Genomic DNA, 5,789 nt, shown 5'->3' on the forward strand with positions numbered 1-5,789 from the left:
ATGGTGGTGGTGGGGGGGCACAATTGAGTTCTATTTTCCTGTTTACATCACCAGCCATAAGGTATAAATTTATACATATATATACATGAGTAGAAGGCCTTAGATTTGTTTTTTGGAGGAAGTGTGTAGTCTATCATGTTGATCCACTGTGCTTGACTTGTTACTTATTTTATCAAGATGTTTGTATAATATCGATTTGTAACATAGGTGCAATGCTTCGAATTTCTTATGGGAGGAAGAAGAGCCCCAATCAGTACCTAATTGATTTTTATTTTACTAATATATATATATATAAAAATTAAATTATATATATTTATGCAAAAAAATGATGGGTTTTTTTCCTTATGAGGTTTTTTCACGCTAACTACTTGATAAATTCTTATAAAGTTTTTATCCTAATATTATATTATATATATATATATATGTATATATATATATATATATATAATATCTGAACATTATTCCGTACCATTACTGAAAGTAGAGTGACTTTCTTTTTACATGATATAAGTTTCGTTTAAAAATGATTTTTTTTTTCATTCAGTTTTGAGTCGATGAGAGACGTCGTGAAAAAAAGAAAAAAATAATCATATCGGGCGTAGGTGAAACAAAATGCCTTTTCATGTAATAATTTTTTTTTTTAAATTAATTAAATAAGTGAAAAAAATGTACAAAACTAAATGTACGAAACGAAGGCTGCGAGCCATACTGCTAGTGTCAGTGTGATTGCGAGTGTTTATGGCAAATAGTGATGTTTCGATAGTTTATAAAATTGTGGAAAGAAAAAAACTTCAGCGAAGACGATAAAAAAATATTTTACGGTAATCAATATTGAATTTTTCCCACGTTATTTTTCAAGTAGACTAATCTTTTAGGGTGCAATTACGTCCCATAAACTCCGTTGAAACCTCACCAAAATCAACGCTTAAATTTGAAAATTACCAAATTATTGTTTCTTAGTAACGTTTAATTTTGTTTTTCATTTTTTCTTTGTTTTACATTCATTTTTTTTCTTTACTCCACGGGATGGTTTTACGTAAGTAATTATTTTTCCAGATAGATAATGAATGTTCTTACTTGGTGGTCATAGTCGTTGTTGAGTACCCGACGGCGCAGACCTATGATGAATAACGTTCCAGTCGTGACCATCTCATCTTTTAATAATATTTAGGACTACGTTACGCAGTATGTCCCTTATTTAAGACGGCAAGGTGTGATTTGAGAAAGATTTGGCAGCTATTTCGTGCGACCACGTTGATGCTCTCTCCCTGGGTGGTATGCTCACCATACCTCCCGGTTTAAATAGCATAATATTGGATACACAATAAAAAAAACTGGATGACTGTAGCTCGATCAGTTTTGAAACTTGGGCTAAATAACACCTGGTTCTTCGGTGTATTTAGCTGAGTTCGCTGTTTCAAAGTATTAGGATCGAACCCTCGTCCACCGCGATTCCCTTAGTACATGTTCTTCGCATCGGTTATCAACCTGATTAAAAGGGACTGAAAACTTCATGAACACAAGCCTCCTAGGACCCTGACTAATTTTTTTTCTTTTAATCGTCAACTATCAACTGACAATATATATTTTTATCAATTTATTAAACTGGGATCAATATCAAATAAAGTGCCAATAGTTTCAAATGGTGGCACAAGGCCAGGAATTTTAAAGTGAAGGCATAAGTCAATTACATTGACTGCACCACTTGGCTGCTACTTTATTTTACCGACCATTTTAACTCAGACGATAAAGCTAGAACGAATGCCACCATTCGTTTTTGTCTGGTGTACTGATGATTCTACTCGTTTGCCACCTTTGTTTCTAATATAGGCTCAAGGCATGAGTTTTGAGGGAGGGGGCTAGTTAATTACATTGACACTGGTGCTTAACTAGTACTTATTTTATTGACCCAAAAGGGGCAAAAGGCAAAATTGACCTCAAAGGTATTTGAACTCAGAAAGTAAAAAGCTAGAAGAAATCTGACTAAGCATTTTATTTGGTGCAGTAATGATCCGACCAGCTTACTGCTTGAGGAATAATAATAATAATGGTTGCAACTTTTGGCACAAGGCCAGCAATTTCGGGGGATGGAGTACGTCAATTGCATCGACCCCAGTACTCAACCAGTACTTCTTTTCTCGACCCCGAAAGGATGAAAGGCAAAGTTGACCTCGGCAGAATTTGAACTCAGAACATAGAAATGGATGAAATGCCACTTAAGCATTTTGTCTGGCATGCTATCGATTCTGCCAGCTTGTCACAATAACAACAACAACAACAACAGCTAGGAACGGTTTTATGAGTAGCTCAGACATAAAACATTGGCTTCAGTAAACTTCTAACCAATGGTAGGAGTCCAGCAACTTTCTCAGAGCTGTTGCTTGTGCCTCACACCCCTCAATGTAAACTGGATTCACACTTGTAGAGGTGTTTTCTCTTTGATTCTGAGTCAGACATTGCTTGAGCAACATTATTAAAAGATTTTTTTCTTATTACTATCATTAGAGTGTTGCTCATCAAATGAGATCTGGTGTTGAGAATATACTTGTGACACTGGGTAATATCAGGTAATGTTACATAGCTACAATAATTATGGGTGTATTTTATTCAAATTTCATGGTGCTCATACAAAATAATGAAATGAATTCATTCTTACATTATTTACACTATTTACATTTGACGGATATTTGTCCTCATCTTGTTTGTTGTTAACACAACGTTTTGGCTGATATACTCTCCAGCTTTCTTCAGGTGTCTTGGGGAAATTTTGAACCTGGGTTCTCGTTCCTAAGGTATTTTTCCATATTATTATTATTATTATTGTTCAGGTCACTGCTTGGAATTGAACTTAGACTCTTGGGGTTAGTAGCCCGTCTCTTAACCACTATGCTATATGCCTGTGGGCATATGGTGTAGTGGTTAAGAGCGCAGGCTACTAACCTGAACTATAATAATAATAAAAACATGGAAAAATACCTTAGGAATGAGAACCCAGGTTCGAAATTTCCCCAAGACACCTGAAGAAGGCTGGAGAGTATATCAGCCGAAACGTTGTGTTAACAACAAACAAGATGAGGAGAAATATCCGTCAAATGTAAATAATGTACATAATTCCTCATCTCTTCAATACGGAACTGAATTCATTCTTTCTTTCATTTGTTTCAGTCATTTGACTGCGGCCATGTTGGAGCATCGCCTTTAGTTGAACAAATTGACCCCAGGACTTATTCTTTGTAAGTCTAGTACTTATTCCATCGGTCTCTTTTGCCGAACCACTAAGTTACAGGGACATAAACACATCAACATCGGTTGTCAAGCAATGGTGGGGGGACAAACATATACACACACACACACACATATATATATATGATGGGATTCTTTCAGTTTCTATCTACCAAATCCATTCACAAGGCTTTGGTTGGCTCAAGGCTATAGTAGAAGACACTTGCCCAAGGTGCCACACAGTGGGACTGAACCTGGTTGGTAAGCAAGCTACTTACCACACAGCCACTCTTTCAAAATAAAAATATTTACTAAAGTAAAATAAATTTTAAATAAAACAAATTTCTCATTATTGTGTTTATAGTTACCAATAGCAACAATATACTTTTAACTACCAATTAATTATGTGTAGCAAAAACAGTCCCAACATTATCTGGCATATAACAGGTAAGACTTAGTATATAGCGACCAAAGTTATCTCCCTTGAGGATGGACAAACTGAGAGATGAGATACACTGTCAATTATCGTAATAGATTATGTATCACTAGATAGAGGACTGAGCAAAATGTATTGACCGTACAGTTATGCAGGACCTAATTATTTAATTACATTTTACATGTTCCCAGTTAAAATCCTACTAAAGTTGACTTTGCTTTTCATCCTTCCAGGATTGATAAAATAAAGTACCAACAAAATAGTCCTCAATGTAATCCTATTCTCCACACAAAATTTGAAGTACCTTTGTTAGAAATCATTTGTTGTTGTTGTTGAACCCCAGGTCAACTCTGATCCAGCAAATATTGGATCAAAAATATTCCATCCATGACAATGTCTTATATATATCTAGGACCACAATGTTTAATGTGTCTCTCCTTTTTCAAAGTTGATAGGGTGTGATTTGAAGGAGATTTGGCTGCTGTTTCTAGCAAGTCAAATGACCATATAAAAGCTGGTTCAGGCCTCACATTTTATCTGTCAGTAGTCTTTGGAAACCATAGTACAAATATTCTAAATGTTTTCATTAACAAGGACAGCAATTCACTTACCAACTATATGAATATGGGTTCAGTCCCACTGTGTGACAGGATTTTCTACTCTAGCTCTGAGCTGTAGGCATATACAAATGTCCCGATGCTTAAGTTCAGGTAAATAGTGCCAGGTTGAAGCCTTTCAATGGGTGTGTTGGACTTCATCAGAAGGTGATCTCCAGCATGCACTGAACGGGTTCATTGCAAGTGCTGCAAGGTAAGGACGAAAATTGGTATTGCAAAGATTGAGAAATTGGTTCTCACAAGAATGTCTTCCCAGTACATTCTGCATGTGAGTGGAACATCACGGAGACAAGTAGAGAAGTTTAAGTATCTCTGGACCATTTTTATGAATGATGGGAAGCAGGAGAATGAATTGGATGCTAGAATTGCAGGTGTTGGTACTGTAATGTACCTTTTCCAGTATTCTATCATATGAGATTGGTAAAAAAAAAGGGACCAAACTTGCCATCTTCAATTTGGTGTTTGTATCTATGCTCACCTGTGGTCATGAATCTGATGCAAGTGATTGAAAAGGTGTTCCTCTTAACAATCTCAAATGAAGTGCGGATTTTCAATCCAGGGATCATTCTGATTCCAAAAAGTTATATATCAATGTAGACTGATATACTAGACAGGCAGACATAATTTGCGCTTATTAATATAAATAAAAAGCTTATGTAGTGAAAAAAGAAGCCCAAAATGTCTTGCAGTATTTATTTTGGTTCTCTGTGTTCTGAGTTTAAATACTGCTGAGATCAACTTTGCCTTTTTATCTTTCATGGGTCAATAAAATTAGTGCAAGTCAGGTATTGGCACTTATTTTATTTAATTGACCAACTTCTTTCCTCAAATTTCTGACTTTGTGTCTGTTATTTGAGGGAGATTTAGCTGCTATATAATGTAACTTAATATATATGAAAGCTAGTTTCTTGCAATAAGTCTTAGAATCTGCAAGTTGAGAAGTGTTCTCACTGGATGGGATGCTAGTCGTTTGTTGATATTTTCCAGTATATTGTAGTGTAAGGCTATGTGGATAAAATATTCTGTTCAAAAATACTTTGGAACACCTTAAGTGGATTTGAGGTCATTAGCTAAGAGCATGTAGCACGGAAAGGTCAATGGAAAAAAGGTAACTCTGAAGTATACAAGAAGGTTGGAGAGTGAGCACCACCAATATATATACTGTGACTTAGCAAACCTATGATTAAGGGCATTCCAGTCATAGCCATCTCAACTTTATATATATGAGTGGCTGTGTGGTAAGAAGCTTGCTTCCCAACCACATGGTTCCAGGTTCAGTCCCACTGCATGGTACTTAGGGCAAGTGTCTTCTACTTTAGCCTCAGGCCAAACAAAGCCTTGTGAATGAATTTGGTAGACTGAAACTGAAAGAAGCTCATCATATATATGTATATATATATATATATATATATATATGTGTGTGTGTGTGTGTGTCCCATCACCTGACAACTAATGTTGGTGTGTTTATGTCCCCATAACTTAATGGTTCAGCAAAAGAGACCGATAGAATAAGT

At 35.8% G+C, this 5,789-nt stretch overlaps 1 protein-coding gene across 1 annotated transcript in view; it reads left to right on the forward strand.

Moving 5' to 3' along the window:
• Nucleotides 1-715: 715 nt before the first annotated feature.
• The window catches only part of LOC106874451 (casein kinase I), a 94,541-nt gene continuing 89,467 nt past the window's right edge, over nucleotides 716-5,789 (forward strand). The window contains exon 1 of the mRNA XM_014922187.2: nucleotides 716-821. The gene's annotated coding sequence lies outside the window, so the exon portion shown is untranslated. The remainder of the gene's footprint in view (nucleotides 822-5,789) is intronic.

This window comes from Octopus bimaculoides, chromosome 22, assembly GCF_001194135.2.
Source record: "Octopus bimaculoides isolate UCB-OBI-ISO-001 chromosome 22, ASM119413v2, whole genome shotgun sequence".
NCBI lineage: Eukaryota > Metazoa > Mollusca > Cephalopoda > Octopoda > Octopodidae > Octopus > Octopus bimaculoides.